The 21,119-nt window shown below is 52.6% G+C and overlaps 1 non-coding gene and 1 pseudogene across 1 annotated transcript; both read right to left on the bottom strand.

Moving 5' to 3' along the window:
• Positions 1–4,436: 4,436 nt before the first annotated feature.
• Positions 4,437–5,405, bottom strand: LOC147717449 (28S ribosomal RNA; annotated as a pseudogene; the record flags this gene model as incomplete).
• A 10,788-nt stretch (positions 5,406–16,193) lies between these two features.
• On the bottom strand, positions 16,194–16,346 carry LOC147717448 (5.8S ribosomal RNA). The gene has a single exon (XR_015296198.1). It is a non-coding gene; the product is annotated as a 5.8S ribosomal RNA (ribosomal RNA).
• Positions 16,347–21,119: the final 4,773 nt, after the last annotated feature.

Raw genomic sequence — 21,119 nt, 5'->3', positions numbered from 1 at the left:
GTGTTTGCGGGAGACGTGCTTGAAGGCGGTCATGTTGTCTGAAGTCGGGTCTTTGCGCCAGGCTTTCTCGAAGGAACAGCAGTTCTTCTTGGATTTCTTGAGGTAGTCGTTGAACCAGAAGGCTTTCTTGCTGCTGGGCGTGCTGGGATGGTTTTTCAGGGGTGCCAGGTCGTCAGCGCAGTTGGTGATCCACTGTGCAAGGTTGTTGGCTGCTTGGTTGTGGTCCGTTGAGCTGGCAGGAGGGTTCTGGTTCAGAGATGTGGTGAGCTGGTCGGTGGTGATCTTGTTCCAGTTCCTGCGGGGAAACTGTGGCGGTTCTTCTGAAGGTGAAAAGGACGCAGCTGTGGTCTGTCCAGTGGAGTACGGTGGAGTGGCTGAAGGAGATGTACTTGCTGGAGGAGAAGATAAGGTCCAGCGTGTGTCCGGCGTAGTGGGTGGGGGTGTTCACCAGTTGCTTGAGTCCGAGGTTGGCGAGGTTGTCCAGCAGGGTGGTGGTGTTGTTGTCATTGTTGTTCTCCAGGTGGAAGTTGAGGTCCCCTAGGAGGATGTAGTCGGGAGAGGCGAGGGCGTGCGGGCTGATGAAGTCTGCGATGTCTTCGCGGAATTGTGCGCGAGGTCCTGCGGGTCTGTAGATTAGGGTGCCTCTGAGTGTGGTCTTGGGGTCAGTGTGTATCTGGAAGTGAAGATGTTCGGCGGCTGAGAGGGTGTCGTCGGAGTTGGTCGTGATGTGGATGGTGTTCTTGTGGATGATGGCGATGCCCCCTCCTGTCTGGTTGATGTGGTAATTCCGGGTGATCTTGTATCCGTCCGGGATGGCGATGTCGGGCGCTGAGGAAGCGTTCATCCATGTTTCCGTGAGGAAGGCGACGTCTGGAGATGTGGTGTCGAGCAGGTTCCAGAGTTCCACGGCGTGTCTATGGACGGAGCGGGCGTTTAGCAGGATACACTTCAGGTGGTTGAAGCTGGTGCTCGGCTTGGCGGGTGCGATGTGGTTCCGGATGCAGGAGAATCTGCAGGATTGGCAGGCGAAGGGTCCGTTTGTGCGTCTAGGGGTGGCTCGGTAGCAGGCGGGGATCGGGCCGGTGTTGAGAGCGTTGAGTGTGGAGGCGTCGTAGGTGCGGCGGGTGGGCTGGCATCTGCAGGGGCTAGGGGTTCTGGCGCTGGGCGCGGTCCAGGCGCGGACGGGCGCAGATCGGCTTGCCTTTGGCGTGCCTTCGGCACGCAAAGGGCGCGCCCGCTGCGCATGAATGCGGACTCCGCCATGAGGGGCGGAGTGAGAGGGAGGAGCAGCTGGGAGGCGGGAGCGGGGTGGCGTGTGGAGGGGATTGGATACACAGGCAAAAGGGGGGGTGCGGGGGCCATAGGGGAGCAGCGGCAGGGAGCGGGGAGGGCGAGAAGACGGCGAGAAGACGGCGAGAAGCGAAACTAGCACAAGGAAAGAAACAAGCACTGGAAGCGAGCAGGGACAGGCAGGTAGGGAGACCGGGCACACTCACGCGGAGGCGCGCGGCGGGTGGAACGACTGTTACCGACCAGAGTCAGGTCAGGTCACAGCTCCCCTTCGCGCTACAACCACTTAAGTATCTGGAGGGGGGGAGGAGCAGCTGGGAGGCGGGAGCGGGGTAACGCGGGGAGGGGATCGGGTACACAGGCAAAAGGGGGGGCGGGGGCTGCAGGGGAGCAGCCGCAGGGAGCGGAGAGGGCGAGAAGACAGTGAGAAGCGAAACTAGCACAGGGACAGAAACAAGCACTGGAAGCGAGCAGGGACAGGCAGGTAGGGAGACCGGGCACACTCACGGGGAGGCGCGCGGCGGGTGGAGCGACCGTCACCGACCAAAGTCATGTCAGGTAACAGCTCCCCGTCGCGGTACAACCACTTAAGTGTCCGGAGGGAGGGAGGAGCAGCTGGGAGGCGGGAGCGGGGTGGCGCGGGGAGGGGATCGGGTACACAGGCAAAAGGGGGGCGGGCCGCAGGGGAGCAGCGGCAGGGAGCGGGGAGGGCGAGAAGACGGCGAGAAGCGAAACTAGCACAGGGAAAGAAACAAGCACTAGAAACGAGCAGGGACAGGCAGGTAGGGAGACCGGGCATACTCACGGGGAGGCGCGCGGCGGGTGGAGCAACCGTCACTGACCAGAGCCAGGTCAGGTCCAGTCAGGTCAGGACTTAGGAGTGGGCTACGGTGGAACCCCTTCGGTACTGGACACTTCGAGATTCAAGACCGACTGGAGCACCAAAGTACTCGTGTTACCTCACCTAGGGGAGCCGGGTGCATAGGGGTCTTTTGTGTCGGGTTTCTTCATCGTTTCCAATGGAGAGTTGCAAAGAAGTGCTTCAGGCGACTAGGAGAAAAGTGTACGGATGGATCCAAGGGTGGATCGGATATCTGAAGAATCTTAAAGCAGAGGAGACAGAAACTGGATTAACTCACCAAGGACCAGGATGGCGACAAGAAGATACCAGCCGATGTCGGGTGCTTTCAAGTGAAGTAGGTGAAGCTTGACTCTTCAGCCACGAGGACCAGGAGGCGTCGACGACAACCAGGAGTTGGATTCGAGCTGTTCCACGTCGGATGTCGAGTGCTGCAGCATCGGTATCCGGATTGGACCCAACAAGCCTTGGCAACAGCAACCCACGCAAGATGACAAGCTTGGCTTCGGTGCAGACCAGCAAGGTCTGAGGGTCTCACCCTTTGGAGGGGAGTCAGGGGATGTCTGGAGCAACCAGGGAAGCCCAGGAAACAAAGTAGATTCCTTCGTGGGGACCCACCAGCTAACTGACTAGGGATCGCGAAGGTGCCTCGAGCTGAAATGCTGAAAGCGGGCTCACGGAACACTCCTGGAGTGTAGGCCCACAATCTTCAAAGCAAAAGGTGCTCAGGGCTTGGACTACAAGTAGCCCAATATACAACTTCGGGAAAGCTCGGGAAGTCGTTGCACTAGCAAATGTGCAGGATGTCCAGGAGTACTGGTCCCATGTCTCTCGTGATAGCTACAGGTCTAAGCTTCGCTGGAGACTCGTGTCAGCCTCGGAGATGTCTAGAAGTCAGTGTCCTGTGTTGCAGATTCTTCAGGATCTGGCAGGAGCCTCGAAAATTCAGACCGGCAAGATGCTTCTTTGGTACCTGATGGAACAGGGGAGTCACTACTTGACCCCAAGGGAGATTTCTTCCGTCTTCCAGTCGATATGGAATGTCGAAGGTCCAAGATTTCTTCTTCAGAGTTTTGTCCAGGGTAATCTAAAATCCTAGGGACTGGGTTCCTATACTTAGACTAAGTTTAGGGGTTGGACTAACTCTAGGGTCCCACCTATGGGAGGACCTGGGGAGGGGGTGGCTACACCCCTTCCCTTTGTCCAGATTCACGCCAGAGCTGGAATTGAGTGTCCCAGCAACCCGTTTGAACTGGGAAATGCATGGGACACCTTGTGTGCCCCAAATAGTGTCTGAAATGCATTCACTGAATGCAACCCACCCTGCCCAAATACACTAAAGCCTGTCTGGGGAGGTGCTGGCACCTCCCTGGACAGGAACCCTATTGTCCAGGCCTCCCCTGCCGGAGTTTCATCCAGCAGCAGGAGGTCAGACTTGTGACTGTGACAGCAGCATCCATTTTGTGATGCTGGGGCTCTTTTAAACTATTACCGGGAAAGTTAAGTGTGTACATGTCTTCTTCCTCTAGAAGGGTGGAATGCTACCCCAGTCGCCAGAACTGGCAGGGGGGTAGTATTCTAAAGTATTTGACACTAAACACAACATGTTTCGATAAAGCCAAACCAAAGTTAGCATTAACCGCAAGGATTATAATGCATTTAAGAGTATATGGTATAGCCATATCACAGCTATAAGAATGGAATTCTGAAAGCTGCAGAGGGGGTCAGCTCAAGCTAGGGCACCCTCCCACACTAAACCAAGCACTCTGCCTTCAGGATTGTCAAGGCCTGCCATAGGAGTTACTTATAGGTTAATATGTGTCTGTTTTAAATGGTAGATATAGGTATACTATATCTAAGTAAGGGGTGCTTACACCACCTTACCCAGGCTGAAAGTGTAGACCTGTGGTGCCATTTTGGAAGGTTTCCCAGGGGTGGCATAATACATGCTTCCGCACCTGGTAGGCCTCTGGGGTACCTATGCCCTTGGTATCTAAGGTACCATATACTAGGGACTCACAAGGGTAACCCAGTAACCAATCTGGAGTGCACCTAATGTACTGGTTATCTATTTAGAGAGGGGAACAGATAGGCTGGGACCCTGGATAGCAGGATCCCAGCCAAGCTAAGTCAAAAACAACCAAAACACTAGGAAAAAAGTGGGGGTAACAAAATAGTCAGATTCTACCTTCCTACACTCTGGTCCCCAAGTGAGCGGCTCTACACACCAAACCCCCCCCCCCCCGAGTAAGGCCCGCTAGCCGAGGCCAACCGAGGCTCCACAAACTGCAGTATTGTTACGGTTTAGGGGAAATTCTGACAGAGGCGTTCAGTCATTATCCCACACATGGTAGCTTTGCCCCATTGGCTCCTCAGCCAAGCACATACACCAAATGACTGAACCTGCGGTTCCTTTCGTACTGAGCAAGATTACTATTGCAATAACACATCATCAGTAGGGTAAAACTAACCTGTCTCACGACGGTCTAAACCCAGCTCACGTTCCCCGTTAGTGGGTGAACAATTCAACGCTTGGTGAATTCTGCTTCACAATGATAGGAAGAGTCGACATCAAAGGATCAAAAAGCGTTGTCTCTATGAACGCTTGGCTGCCACAAGCTAGATATCCCCGTGGTAACTTTTCTGACACCTCCTACTTGAAACCCAAAAAGTCAGAAGGCTCATGAGTCCCCGCTTTCACGGTCTGTATTCATACTGAAAATCGAGATCACGTGAGCTTTTGCCCTTCTGCTCCGCCAGAGGTTTCTGTCCTCCCTGTGCTCGCCTTAGGACACCTGCGTTATCATTTGACAGGTGTACCGCCCCAGTCAAACTCCCAACCTGCCACTGTCCTCGGGTCGGACACCAGGCGCTTGGACCCAGAAGCGAGAGGCCGACCAGATTCTCGCCCCCCTGCCTCACCGGGTAAGTGACAAAACAATAAGAGTAGTGGTATTTCACCGGCGTCCTGAGGGCCTCCCACTTATCCTAGGCTGCCAAGACTTGGAACTCCCTCCCGACCGACCTACGCCTGACCCAAGACCACCTCTCCTTCAGGAAGAAGCTCAAGACCTGGCTGTTCGAGCAGTAACGGACCCCCCCCCCACCCCAAGCGCCTTGAGACCCTCCGGGTAAGTAGTGCGCGATATAAATGCCTATGATTGATTGATTGATTGATTGATCCTACACCTTTCATGTCTCTTCACAGTGCCAGACTAGAATCAAGCTCAGCTGCCTTCTTTCCCTGCTGATTTTGCCAAGCCCGTTCCCTTGGCTGTGGTTTCGCTAGATAGTAGGTGGGGACAGTGGGAATCTCATTCATCCATTCATGCGCTTCACTAATTAGATGACGAGGCATTTGGCTAATCTGTACCACCTCGCGGTGGCTCATTCTGGGTTATTATGCTGCCCATCAGCGTCAATTCGTTTTTGCTTCCAACAATACAACATTCTTTCGCTCCAGAGTACAGCGACAAATGCTGTCCTCACTGGAACTGGGATCAGGTATAGGCCAGAGATAGTACACCTTGCAGTACTATTCCAACAATTTTAAGATTGTCTACGAACAGTCCTGAGAAATTAAAATATGGTTAGCAGGACATCAATAACCAATGCGTGATGATTATGTGTATGCGATTATTTGAGACCTATTCATCATTCAAGACATTTCAATAAGTATGATGTACATAATGTATCTGCATTGTTATAAGCACACACATATATAAGACAAAAATACACATCTATAAATTGCATATCTAATTAGAAAAAGCACATCTAGAAAAATGTATATCTATAAAATTTACATCTATACTAACTCTTGTATCAACTATAAACCTATATGTTAAAACATTATGCTTTATAAGGGTGACATGTGTGCTGCAAGAAAGTGTACATCTCATTATAAGATTGATACTCAATTGCCCATGAATACTTGGCACATTTTAAGTGTCCATTAAAGTAGTCAGGCAAACATTTTTCTTGAATGGAAATGCCATTTGTAGACCTAAATCAGCCAGAACAACATCATTACATTGAGGCCAAATACCATGACATCCAACGATAAAGCCATGAAATTTAACAGTGTTACATTTTGTGAGATCTTTGATTTGCTGCGACAGATCCTGATAGTATTTCACTTTACTCTCAAACGCTAATTCAAGGGAATTCTGAGAATTTTCATAGCGAATTGAAACATCAATCACTACAGCTGTACCATTTTTGGTAAACACTATATCTGGTTTTATTAGTTCTCATTGATTGTTCTTAACATGAGGTTCCCTGTATGCCATCCAACCACACCTTTTTGCTCTATCAATGAGCAATTCCAGAATTTTGTTATGTCTTTTTATCCTAATGTCCTTAGTTTTAGGACATGCGCCTGAAATATGAGAATTTGTTTCACAAACATCATTACAATACCTACATGTAGCAAATGCGCGATTTCTTCCCCTAGTGATGGTTTCTCTAGTATATAAAACATTTACTCTTAGCATCAGCGCAGCTATGTACTGATTTTCTTTCATTTTGTTATTCCTGCTAATCCAGAAGTTTGAGGTTGGATTACTTGCGAAGTATTTTATGCCACCACCTTGGACAGGGAGATTTGCCCATTTCTCAAACTCTTCTTTTCTCCAATCATATGTTGCTAACAAATTCAAATCATAGCTCAGAAAGTTACTATCTAAAATGTTAAGTTTGTGTGTTTTGATGATGTTATCAATTTTTTCATTCATATCTTTCCCTGCATACATGAATGAATGCGCTATGTACAGGTCTGGCGCTGCCCTGAGATACAATAAACTATTGACTTTATTGAGACCAATTTATGTACATAGTTTTGGAATACTGAGGCCCTCAAATGATCTTTTTTCGAATATAGGAGACCATCACATGTGTATGCAGGAAGGTGTAGAAAGTGTTTGACATACTTTTTTATTGTTCGATCGAGAACATTTAAAGTTTTTGCTTCTGTTCCTGTCATTTCCAATTTGAATGATAGTTTAGGTACCAAGTACTGGCACCACATTTCTATTTTCTGCGTGGGCTTAAGTGGTAGATTATCAAGTTTTTGAGCCCAATTGACAAGAACATCATTAATTTTGTTGTTGCTTGTATGACCAGTGTGTGGATCAAAGTTCAATCCGAGGTATCTCTCACTTTCTCCTGGATGAATATTTTCAATATCTTCTTTTTCAAATTGCCATGGTTTACAGTTGTTAACCAGGATTTTATCTTTGAGGTGACTAATATAAAATCCATGTGTCTTTTTCACATCAAGTTTTAATCCTGAGGTTTTACTGAACTTTTCAATGATTTTCAGATTTGTACTCATTCCTTCCCAACTGAGTACTGCTGAGTACTGCGTTGTCATCGGCAAAGGCGAGAGCGGTGATTTGCTCAATAAGACCATGTGATCCAAATGTGAAGCCCTTTCCATTTTTCTGAAGATCACAGATCAGAGGATCCATGGCAATGTTAAACAGTAGTGGGGATAAAGAGTCACCTTGTTTGACCCCAGATTTCATTGTTATTTCAGGAGTTGATTTGTTGTTCTTTCCCTTGAAAGATGTTGTTGAGTCAGTGTATAAGTCTTTTATTATGTCTCTGATGATGGAACTCTTTGCCTTGCGAGACTCTGTATAATGTGACCATGGATGACAGAGTCGAAGGCTTTCGATATATCAATGAACACAACTGCTAATGAGTGACTGTTTTTTTGTGCCCCTTTTATGATATTTTGCAGGAGAGTCAGATTCTCGAGACAACCTCTCACCTTCATGAAGCCTTTTTGTCTCATATTCAATTCAACAAAAAATGAAAGTCTTTTAGTTAATATTTTCGTGAATAACTTCATGAATGCAGTACCAAAACATTTGATGCTTGCAGTACATCTTTTGTGGATTTTTTGCTTTTATCTCCTCTTTTTTCTGCAATTTGTTTTGTTTTTATTGTCAAAATGTGGAAACATCAGCGCATTAATATTCCTCTTGTTTTCATTTACTTTTTCCAATTCTGCTAGTAGCAGTATTTCTTCCTGTGACCATAATTTTGACGGTTTGCTGCTTGCTAGAGCTGTTAGTCTAGCCTCATTTTGCGCTCTTGGATGCGCATGCCGAGCATGCAGAGAAACACCAATTTTTGTTCCAAATCTGAGGTCACAGAAGCTGCACAGGAATGGCAGCTCTCCTTTTTGAGGTCTTCCTTTACATTTGGCATAATGGCATGCAATATTGTGGTATTCGGCTTCTTTATCACATTTTGAACAGTACGTTTTAAGATAGAAGCCTTTGTGTTTGTTGGAGAAATGTTTCTCAGTTCTTTAAAAGTTCCCATTATGTTTCCACATAAGCCACATTTATATTTTTCGTTTGGGTACTTCCAATAAGTGACTTCCTTTGTGTAGTCACTTTTCTTTGTTACTACGTTTTCGCTGACCTCGTATACATCGGGTAGATTCTCAAAGTTTGCTGTACCAATGTCATTCTTGGCTGAGGAGGCCACAAACTCGATGGATTTGCTGAGGTCTATTGTTGTGTCTTCTTCTGCAATGGAGGGTGAACTAGGGCCTATATCGTGATTTGAATCGTTGTTCACTGTTGCATTGTTGGAAGCAGGTGCTGGTTTGTCAAATACGGTAAGGAGGTTAATGATTTCTGGGTTACTCCCGTCGTTTACCCGCGCTTCATTGAATTTCTTCACTTTGACATTTAGAGTACTGGACAGAAATCACATTGCATCAACAACCGCCTCGGGCCTTCGCAATGCTTTGTTTTAAGTTCTAAGTCAGCTGCTAGGCGCTGGCCCAGGCAGAACGCCGGCCCGGCGCCCCCGGGGAGGGGGCATGGGGAGATACGAGCACCACAGCTGGGGCGATCCACAGGAAGGGCCTGGCTCACGTCCAAAGTCGCTGCCGTCCCGGAGGGAGGTGCCTTGTGCAGCCGCGGCCTGCGCCCAATCCCACTTCACGCCCCAGTCCAACCGACCCAGCCCTTAGAGCCAACCCTTAACCCGAAGTTACGGATCTGACTTGCCGACTTCCCTTACCTACATTGTTCCAACATGCCAGAGGCTGTTCAGGGGGCGTGGCTTGGATGCCGAGGAGGTAGGCAGCGTGAGCCCGGAGCTCCGCGCCCGATCCCGAATATCATCCTGATTATCCGTGCGGATTCCAGTAAAACTGGGATAATCCATAATCTGAAGTCATCGCGGAAGCTACGGCGTTCAGAGAGGACGACCTGGAGCTGTTCCTTGTCCTGAAATTTGACTTTGAAGACCAGCACCGGGTGTGATGCCGTCGATCTAAGATGGCGCCCTGAGGCCTGGACAAAGCAACGACGGGGGTACGAGGCCTGATTCTCCTGCTGATCTATTACTGGCAGTGTTTACTAAACTGGAGGGCCCCTCTTGACCTTCTCGGCGGGCACGGGTGATCTTTCCTCACGCTGGTGCGAGCTGCTGGGAAACGCGACCACAATTACGTTCGCCGACGAAGTCTTACAATGGCGGCGGCTTTGTGACGACGGTCCCGATTATCCGAGCACAATCTGGCACCTTGAGGCTCAGCGGCAGCAGTGGACCCCCGGGAACTGAACCATCTAGTGCGATCGGAGCAGAGTCCAATGCCCTGAGGACATCCTAGGTCCCTGATCCTATTGCCCGGGGATTTATCCAGTGGCGGAGCTCTGCAGCGAGGAGACAGTGAGGGGGACAAAGGGACCCTAGGAGCCGCTAACAGCTGCAGCCAAGATGGTGAAACCAAAAGGGAAGGGGGACGGAGCGACTGACACAGAGGCAGCGGATGGAGCGGATCGCGACCAGTCTGCTCTCCAGCGCATGCAGGATCGTATACTGGAGGCCATCGCGACCACGAAAGATGCCCTGCAGCAGGGCATCGCCCAGGTGGCGACGGGCTTGGGTCTCCTGAAAGCGGATCATGATAAACTTAAGGACAGAGTCAAGTCTGTGGAGATCACTGTTCAGGAATTGGCCCCGGACCACGCAGCTGTGAAAGCGCAGATGGCGGATGCGCTAGATAGGCTGAAGGTGTTGGAGAGGAGGGCCGAGGATGCGGAAAACAGGAGTAGGCGCAATAATGTTCGCCTCGTGGGCCTACCGGAAAAAATGGAGGGCGACGATATGGTGGGCTACCTCGACAACTGGCTACGCACTGAGGTGGCACCAGAAGGACTATCTCCTTTCTTCTCCCTGGAACGGGCCCACAGGGTTCCGGCTCGACCTCCGGCCCCGGGCCTGCCGCCTCGCCCGGTGGTGTTCAAGTTGCTCCATTACAGGGACCGGGACTAGCTACTACAGAGGGCGAGGGAAGCGGGACCCTTTCAAGTTGATAACAACAGAGTCACCATGTTCCCGGACTACACTTTTGAAACCCAAAGACTCAGGGCCAACTTCTTGTCCCTCAAGCGTGAGCTCCGTGGAGAGGGCATAAAATACTCTCTGCTCTTCCCAGCGAAGCTGAGAGTTGTGGTGGACAAAAAGTCGCTTTTTTTCACGACCTTGGCGGATGCTTGGGCCTGGTGGGACACCTATAAAGCTGGAACGGACAGAGCTAAGGCCAGGGCGGAGGAGGCTAGAGAGACACAGCCGATCAGGAAGTCGCAACGGATTCGTAAAAATCGCCGGAGAACTGGAAAACCATCCGTGTCACAGACAGAGACAGAGAGGAAGGCGGCCCTACAGGCGGTTGTGGACCTATCTAGCACGACTAGAAGCCAGTCTGGGAAGGGCACGGACTCTGATGAGCAGGGCACGGGGGCGGAGACGGGGCTCTCGGAATTTGGTGGAGCCAAAGGCCCTATAGTGACACCGCAGACATCTGGGGAGATAGTCGAGGCATGAACCGCTGGACTGGAGGAGCGGCCTACTGGTCAGACACTGGGGCGCTGTGCCCGTGAGCGCAGTTTACTGTTGTATGGGATTTCGTGAGCCTATCATGGGGGGGGATCATGGGGCGGGAAATGCGGGATTGATTTGCTTTAACGAACTCTCTCGACATCGGTCCGCGCCCTACTGGCCCTTACGGTCATCGCAGTGGAGACTGCGAATAATAGTGCCTTCCTTTGAGGGGATAGTTGGTTGTGATAGTTTGGATGGGTTTGCTTCCAATTGCGGGGGGGCCTGTCCTGGGGGGGTGGGAACCAGGAGTAGTTGGGGACGCTCAGGTTGTTTTTGGGGGGTTGGGGGGTTCGCTTGTTTGGAGTGGGAGGGGGGGGCAGCTCGTTGTTGGCAAAAGCGCATGGTCGATGGCTTTTATTGTTCTGTCTGTATGTGCAAGAGGACATGGCTAGTACGGGGGCTTGGAAATGTGTGACCTGGAATGTGCGGGGTCTCCATACTATGGTGCGTAGACACAAGGTTCACGCGTATCTAAAGCGTAGGGGTGTGCATATAGCTTTCCTACAAGAGACGCATCTCACCAAGCAAGAGGGAATTGCGCTGCAAAGAAGGTGGAGGGGGCAGCTGTTCAACACGACATATTCGGCCTTTGCGAGGGGGACATTGATTTGGATACAGGCGGGGGTCCCTTTCCAGGTCACTAAGATGGTGGTGGACCCAGAGGGTAGGTTTGTGGCGGTGGAGGGGAGACTCAGGGGCCGGGTGGTATCTCTCTGCAGTGCGTATGCCCCAAATGTAGATTTGCCACCTTTTCTAACGACACTCTCGGGCAAACTGGCGAGTTATTTGGCAGGGCCGATGCTCATGGGGGGGATTTTAACTCGGTGGTGGATATTGATTTGGATAGATCTCATCCCCCGCTGCACACATCCCCAGTACACAGGGTAGCAAGCGCAGACTGGAATGGCAGGAGAGTTGGGACGTGGGGGACGCCTGGAGAACACTACACCCCACCACGAGGGACTATTCCTTTCATTCACATTTACATGACCTGCATGTTAGACTGGATGCGTTTCTGTGCTCGTCACATATGCTCTCAACAGTGGGTAGCGCGGAGTATTTGGCTCGCACGGTGTCGGACCACAACCCTTTATTGTTGTCCCTGAACTGGATGGTGGAAATCAACTGTGTACCAACATGGCGGCTGCAACCTGATACCTTAGATGACTTGCTCTTTAGGGAGGCCTTGGGGGAGCGAATAGCGCGTTACTTTGAGGAGAATAGTGGCTCCGCCTCTACTAGAGCTGTGGAGTGGGACGCGTTTAAGGTGGTGGTCAGGGGTCACTGTATTGGGAACACTGCAGGGGCTCGTAAAACTTTGCTAGATGATCTCGAGAAGGCGGAGAGACGATTGAGGGAGAAGGAGAGGGAACGCCCGAATCACCCCGAGCTTCAGGAGGGGATTAGTGGCGCCAGTGAAGCGCTAGCGGTGGAGTTGGAGCGGATGCGTAGCTTCGACCATAAGGCGTATATGACAAAGGCGCATGCGGAAGGTGATAAGGCGGGGTCGATGCTGACGTGGCTTGCCAACCCGATCAGGCGGGGCGCGCCGATCATGGCGATTCAGGCGGAGGGGGGGGGCTTTGCCACACCCAAGCCGGGATTCTGGATAGGTTTAGGGCGTACTACGAGGGTTTGTATGAGAGCGGACAGACGGGCGGGGCGGACGAGCTGGGCACCTTTCTCAAAGGGTTGCAGCTACCACGATTGGAGGACTCGGAAGCAGAGGAGCTGGGTCGGCCTATAACGATTGGGGAGATAGGGAGTGCAGTGAAGCAGATGGCTAGAAATAAGACTCCGGGGCTTGACGGTCTCCCGATAGAGTTTTATAGCAAATACTTGGAGTATCTGGCTCCGCAACTGCAATTGGTTTATAATGAAGCGCAATCACGAGGTAGGCTCCCGAGCTCCATGTGCGAGGCCCTTATGATCCCATTGTTAAAGCCTGGCAGAGAGGGCGCTGCCCTTTCATCCTACCGCCCATTGTCTATGCTCACAACGGATTACAAGATCCTGAGCAAAATCCTGGCAAATAGATTATTGACCCACATGACCGGTCTGATTCATAAGGATCAATGCGGCTTTATCCCGACACGTAACACTACCCACAATATCCGCAGGCTTACAAGGCTGATGGGGGCCCAGTGGTCGGAAGCCACTACTCCATTCGTGCTCTCTACAGATATCGAGAAGGCCTTCGATAGTCTTGAATGGGACTATCTGTATGAGGTGATGAGGCGTTTCGGGCTGGGGGACGGGTATATCAACTGGACCAAAGTCCTATATACCGAAGCCACAGCTAGAGTCAGAGTGGGTTCATTGATCTCGAAGCAATATCCGGTACGACGAGGCACTAGGCAGGGGTGCTCCCTTTCTCCCCTCTTGTTCGCTTTGGCAATGGAACCTTTTGCAGCGGAAGCCAGGTCTGGCCACCATTATACGGGGCTGATATACAGGGACAGGCCGCATGTCATCTCCTTCTATGCGGACGACCTACTGATGTTCTTGGCTGATGCGGAAGCAGAGTTACTGGGGGCGAGACGTTTGTTGGAGCTGTTCGGGCGGCTGTCGGGCTTGAGGGTCAATTGGCCCAAATCTTGTCTATACCCTCTGAGACAGGGAGAGCCGTGCCCTCTCACGGCGCAGGAACTCAGATGGGAACCGCATTGTCTGCACTATCTCGGCGTTTACATCTACCATACCCCAATGGATATGCTGGATGGCAATATTAATCGCTGTATTACTGCCCTGAGAGGGTGTATGGATTTCTGGGCCACTCTTCCACTCTCACTGGCTGGTCGGGTCTCCCTACTTAAGATGGTGGCTCTGCCCAGGCTGTTGTATTACTTTAGGACTCTTCCGGTATGGATTCCGGGCTCCGTCTTTCGACGCCTAAGATCATTGACCATAACGTTTCTCTGGGGCACGGGCAGGCGACGAATCGCGCTGGATACCCTCTTGCGACCCAAGGATGAGGGAGGCATGGCGGTGCCCGATTTCGAAGGCTATTATCTGGCGGCTCAGCTGCAGACTTTCACTCAGGAGGTCGCAAGGGTGTATCGAGGCCCGGAGCATTCTACAGATGAGGGCACCCCGCGGCATGTGCTGGCATATATCACGCTGCATCAGAAGCTCTTGGTTAGAGATTTGACAGTGGAGGAACAGACGTTCCGACTTTGCTGGAACCGGGCGCGCAAACGAGCAGGTGTCCGCCATATGTATGCTCCGAAAATTCCGCTGGGAATGGTTACAGCCCTGCCTCATGGGGGGGACTGGGCGCGATTACTAGGCTGGGAAGAGGCTGGGGTTCAAATGCTGGGCGAATTGTATGAGGATGGTGCGTTGCTTCCGTTTCAGGAGTTGCAGGAGCGGTTCGACCTCCCGCGAGGAGATTACTTGTTACATGCGGCGGTAACAGGCGCCATGCAAGACCACTGGGGAAAGGGTTTGCAGGAACCTGCGACATCCATGGCGTGCCAATATACGATGATGGCAGCCGGGACCTTTAAGGCGGTAACCTGCCTGTACTCCAGAATGTTGCGGGAGGCCTTACAGCCGCTCGCAGCTTTGAAAGCTAAATGGGAGTTGGACCTCCAAATGGAGATCCCTGATACAACTTGGGGTCAATTGCTGCGAAGGGCGCGGAAAAGCTCAAGGAACGCTAGGTTCCAGCTCATACACTTTTAAATTATTTATCGGGCATACCTCACGCCTGGGAAAATACGGCAATACTTTGGGGTGGAACAGGCGGCCTGTCCCAGGTGTAACACAGTTGGAGCAGATCTGGGTCACATGCTGTGGGACTGCCCTGCCTTGGGGGAATACTGGCAGGAAGTTGGGAGGGCCCTGAATAATGCCACAGATAGGGAAATACAGTACACCAAAGCAGTGGGGGTCCTACATTGGTTTCCACACACGTCTAAAAATAAAAATACCAGCCGATTTATAGATTTGGGGCTGATCCTGGCAAAGAGGGAAATATCGAGGAATTGGAAGTCAAAAGTGGGACCCACGTATAAACGGTGGTATGGTGAATGTCTGCGGTGAGCAGCCTGTGAAAGCACTTTGAGGTACCAGATGGCTAGGAGGACTTATGATGAGAAAGCAATGGAGAGGGCAATAGCATGGGAAATGATGGTGCAGGCGCTCCGGGATGATAATGATGAGGAGGAAGGAGAGGAGGAGGACTCGGTAGCAGCTGACCCCACCAACACACCTAGGAACACACCTTAGTGAATGTATAGGACCTTCTTGCACACACCAGACCTTAATCTGACTGGGATTATCATACAGCGCTGCCACGGGGGGGGGGGGAGTTCGGGACTGTAAGAAGTTGGGGGGAGGGTGGTTGATGGATGTGGGGGAGGGGCGAAAATTACAAAAGCAGTCCACTTCTTCCTGTGAATGTGACCACAGACATTGAACTATGCAGCAGGGAATGGACTCAGCACGATGGCAGCTTAGTCTTCTTTCTGGAGACGTGCCTAGTATGGTGGGGGGAGAGAATTGATAATGTGCCTTCCTGCTATGTTTAATGGATATGCCATAAAAAGATTTTGTCTGTACAATTATTTTGGTGCTGCAATAAAAACGATACAAAAAAAAAAATGCCAGAGGCTGTTCACCTTGGAGACCTGCTGTGTATATGGGTAAGGCCCGGCGCAAGATTTACACCATCTCCCCCGGATTTTCAAGGACCAGCGAGAGCTCACCAGACGCTGCCAGAACCGCAACGCTTTCCAAGGCTCCGGCCCCTCTCTCGAGGTGAACCCATTCCATGGCGCCCTGCCCTTCACAAAGAAAAGAGATCTCTCCCCAGGGCTCCCGCCGGTTTCTCCGGGATCGTTTGCGTTAACGCACTGGAAACTACAATGGCGCCCGTCTCCGCCACTCCGGGTTCGGGGATCTGAACCAGACTCCCTTTCGATTGTCCGAGGGCAACGGAGGCCATCGCCCATCCCTTCCGAACAGCGCTCGCCCATCTCTTAGAAACCGACTGACCCATGTTCAACTGCTGACGACGAGGGACCCTGGCACAGGCGATCGGGGGGGTCTGACCTTGTGGTGGGACGAAGGGGACGCGACGGCCCCATCCGCGTCCCAGGGAAGCCCCGGGCGATTGACAATTGAGCAACCTTCAGACTGGCGTAGACCGGGAGGAACCCGGGGCCGCAAGGTGCGTTCGAAGTGTCGATGATCAATGTGTCCTGCAATTCACACTAATTCTCGCAGCTAGCTGCGTTCTTCATCAACGCGTGAGCAGAGTGATCCAATGCCAAGAGTCACAGGCAACTTTTTGAAAACGTTCACCCACCTGCGGGTGCAGGAGAGGCGGAAGGAAGGAGACGCCGTCCGTCTACCGCCCGCGCGGCAAGACGGCCCAGGCGCCCCGTTCAAGGTTTCCCCTCTGGGAGTCAGACTGCACCGTTGGGAGAAAAACATTTTTACTAGGCACTTGGCCCGGGAGTCCACCCGCAGGCAAGGGAGCCACAGGAGCAGACAGCCCTACAGCCGCCAGTCCCTCCAGGAGTAACCGGGAGGGACCACACGAGTCTTCAAACCCGTCAGCCCCGCCGCACGGGACCAGGTCAAACCGGTTACCTGGCAACGAGGTAGGGTCACTCCACCTGCACGTCAGCCGGCCGTCAACGGGCGGCCCGAGCCATGTCGGCGGGCTGGCTTTGATCAGCTCAATCCACCCTTGCCCGGGTCGGAGGCGCCGGAAGGGAAGAGCCAGGCAGCTCCCCATCCCGCACACCTCCCACCAAGAGGAGTGAGGGTCCCCTCGTAGGCCCTCTGCCCCTTCGCTTCCAGGCCCACCCTGCCTCACAAGAAGGGCCACTCTTCGGGTGCCCGGCTCCCGGTGGAGCCGGAACATGGGCACCAGAGAGTCAAGCTGGCTGCAGGGCGTTTCAAGGGGGGGTGTTACCAGCATGATGATGCACTGCTGTTCGGTTTCCACCCACTGCGGGGGTTATGCCAGGTGAGCTTGGGTTCCTGCCCTTGCAGGGCTCGGGGGATGCGCTTCCCATGGACTCAGAGACCCCGGCTGGGCCTCAGGCACGGGGAGGCCCGCAGGTGCTCTGGCCCCCAGATGCTGGAGGAGGACTGGCCTGCACCAATGGAGCCCATCCCGGGCACTTTGCCACTTTGCCATTGCGCGGACGGGTCGGAGGGATCCACGGAGGGTGTCTAGAGGTGTTATCCGGGAATAGCCCATCTGGTCCCCGGCAAAGAACCGCCAGCCTGGGAGGGGTGTTCTGGCATACCCTGCCCCTAGTAATACGGAGGAAAGCTATCCCCCTTTTTCGGAACCCATGCGTACCGAGTGACGGAGGAGACCCTAGGCGCAGAGCGCCCGACCTCCTGGAGCCCTGGCTGGCAACTGGGAAGCAAATGAGCCCTCATCGGAACGTCCAGGGCAGCCCGGCTATCTGGTCGCCCCATTAAAAAAGCATTGCGTGCAATCAGATGGCCGAGGGGAAAGGTGCGACCAGATAGCTAGAACCGAAAAGTCTCCATCGGCCCGCCCGAGCCTTCGTGGTAGGGCTCGTGCCTGCCCATACGGGGCTCATGGGCTCTGTGTCCCGGGGGGCTCGGGGACCCCGGCTGGGCCTCAGGCACAGGGAGGACCACCGGAGCCCTCGGGCCCGGACGCCCGGGGAGAGGACTGCCCGGGACCAATGGAGCCCGTCCCAGGCACTTTGCCATGCCGTGGGCCGGAGGAGGGAGCCCCCAGACTGAAGGGAGGTGTTGTCCGAGCATAGCCCATCTGGTCCCCGGCAAAGAACCGCCAGCCCGGGAGGTGTGTTCCGGCATACCCTGCTCCTACCAATCGGGAGGAAAGCTACCCCACTCTCTGGGAACCTGTGCGCACCGCGAGACTCAGGGGACCTTAGGCGAGGAGGCGCCCGACCTCCTGGAACCCTGGCTGGGATACGGGCGGCAAATGAGCCCTCATCAGGACTTCCAGGGCAGCCCGGCCATCTGGTCGCCCTATTGTAATGCATTGCGTGCGACCAGATGGCCGAGGTGAAAGGTGCGACCAGATGGCCGGAACCAAAAGGACCCCCATCTGCCCGCCCGGAGTCTTCGCTGTAGGGTTCCCGTCTGCCCACATAGAGCTTGGGGGCTCCGCGTCCCAGGGGGCTCGGGGACTCTGGCTGGGCATCAGGCACAGGGAGGACCACCGGAGCACTCGGGCCCGGACGCCCAGGGGAGGACTGCCCAGGAAACATGGAGCCCGTCCTGAGCACTTTGCCACGCTGTGGGCCGGAGGAGGGAGCCCCCGGACGGAAGGAAGGTGTTGTCCGGCCATAGCCCATCTGGTCCCCGGCAAAGAACCGCCAGCCCAGGAAAGGTGTTCCGGCATACCCTGCTCCAACTAATCTGGAGGAAAGCTACCCCTCTTTCTGGGAACCAGTGTGCACCGAGTGACGGAGGGGACCCTGGGCCCGGAGGGACCCGACCTCCTGGAGCCCTGGCTGGGATCCGGGAGGCAAATGAGCCCTTATCAGGACTTACAGGGCAGCCCAGCCATCTGGTCGCCCTATTGGAAAGCATTGCGTGCGGCCGAATGGCGGAGGGGAAAGTTGCGACCAGATAGCCGAACCGAAAGGACACTCATCTGCCCGAGCCAAGCCATAGCGGTAGGGCTCCCGCCTGCCCTTGCAGGGCTCCGGGGCTCTGCACCAGGGACCCTTGTCCTGGGCAGATGGACACTTGGCAGGCCACAGGATGGGATTCCCACACCCCAGGCCCTGACTGAAACCCAGGCCCCAGGGCCGGTCCCTGCTTCTCAACCCAGCCAGGCCAGGGAGATCGGGGAGCCAGCCCAGGCACGAGGACCCCTGTCCCGGGCATACGGACCCTCATGACGTGCGCTTGTTTTCCACACATTTATTTCCACAATTCCGCATAGAGGCCTAACGCCAATTCTGCCTAGCCCTAATAAATACTACGAAAATAATCCAATTGGAGAGTAATATACACACCCCAAAGAGTGACACCATAAACATCAGTAGTTCAGGACAAGACATTCAGGCAATTGATAGAAACCTCCTAATGAAAATATCTGAAGATATCACAGAAAAAGTGAAAGCCCTACAACACTTATCTAGACCCTGGGGTCATTGACCGAGCTGACTCTCATGTAAATCATCTAACCAACCACGAAACCTGCATAGCTACAAATAATCCGCCACCCTGTAGAAATAACATGGGCCTCAACCAAACTGGTGGAAAGGAATCTGCAACTGCAAGCACTGTGGCCCTCACTGAAATTCTACCATCAGCGAATTCTGTGTACGACAACGGCTATGACGCCAGGTCAAAAAACCCATTTCTAATTGCCCCTTTTCTAACATCTATGTCAGAAGGGCCATTTCATAACCTAAATCTAACAATATACTTAAAGCTTTACATAACTGCAAATATCTGGAGCATATTTGCCCAAGTGATTTATTAAGTATCCGTTTTACGATAGACAATAAATCTCAGGGGTTCAGCAAGACAAGTTGGGCAACAGAGGACCTGTATACAAAAACCATAAGCAAAAGTCCCATTATGGAAGATTAAAGAATAATCATAAAACCAGTTGGAACCATTAAATATCCTTATTTCTTAAAAAAAGATTTTAAAAAAGGCTACAGACAAAAAACGGATCCTTGCTCTAACTAACATGTCAGCATTTAAGGGCCTGATACTGTAAAGTCTAACAAGGTTAACACTTTTACCATCACTTTTTCAAACAACCACCAGAGTAAAAGGCTAGTAGATCTACCAGAGGGTCTGAATAAAGTATCTTTACTGACGCTGTACTCCTGGTGATTATAAGTGGGCCAGATGATAACAGTCCTGTCAATGTGTGCTCCTAGAACATTGAACAGTACAAAAGGGGGTGGTGATGGACGGAGCATCTGAATCAGTCAAACACTCACACCCAGTCAAAAGATCTGGGTTTAACCCATCACCGTTCTATAGCCCACTCTGCCAACCCAGTTCAGACATGGCTATATGCAAATCAGTCTGCCCCTGTGCCTCATGGGAACAGTCCAGCCCCAACTGCCAAGCCATGTCTTCCCTGGACCGGAAACAAGCTTCCGAGGACCGGTGTCTGGCATTCCCGTCGTCTTCAGCACGGCTTGCTTGAATCCAGTGGCAAACGGAGCAAGGGACTCACGTCTGAGCATACCCTGCCACACTTATGGCGGCCAAAAGCGGTACAAAAGGGGGTGGTGATGGACGGAGCATCTGAATCAATCAAACACTCACACCCAGTCAAAAGATCTGGGTTTAATCCAGTCTGAACTGGGGTGGCAGAGTGGGCTAAAGAACGGTGATGGATTAAACCCAGATCTTTTGACTGGGTGTGAGTGTTTGATTGATTCAGATGCTCCGTCCATCACCACGCCCTTTTGTACCGCTTTTGGCCGCCATAAGTGTGGCAGGGTGTGCTCAGACGTGAGTCCCTTGCTCACTTTGCCACTGGATTCAAGCAAGCCGGGCTGAAGACAGCTGGAATGCCAGAAACCGGTCCACGGAAGCTTGTTTCCGGTCCAGGGAAGACATGGCTTGGCGGTTCAGTCTGGACTGTTCCCATGAGGCACAGGGTCAGACTGATTTGCATATAGCCATGTCTGAACTGGGGTGGCAGAGTGGGCTAAAGAACGTTGATGGATTAAACCCAGATCTTTTGACTGGGTGTGAGTGTTTGTTTGATTCAGATGCTCCGTCCATCACCACCCCCTTTTGTACCGCTTTTGGCCGCCATAAGTGTGGCAGGGTATGCTCAGACGTGAGTCCCTTGCTCACTTTGCCACTGGATTCAAGCAAGCCGTGCTGTAGACGGCTAGAATGCCAGAAACCGGTCCTCGGAAGCTTGTTTCCGGTCCAGGGAAGACATGGCTTGGCGGTTCGGGCTGGACTGTTCCCATGAGGCACAGGGTCAGACTGATTTGCATATAGCCATGTCTGAACTGGGGTGGCAGAGTGGGCTAAAGAACGGTGATGGATTAAACCCAGATCTTTTGACTGGGTGTGAGTGTTTGATTGATTC

This window comes from Lissotriton vulgaris, chromosome 5 (genome assembly GCF_964263255.1).
Source record: "Lissotriton vulgaris chromosome 5, aLisVul1.2, whole genome shotgun sequence".
In the NCBI taxonomy this organism is placed as follows: domain Eukaryota; kingdom Metazoa; phylum Chordata; class Amphibia; order Caudata; family Salamandridae; genus Lissotriton; species Lissotriton vulgaris.
This window is presented reverse-complemented; position numbering and strand designations above follow the sequence as displayed.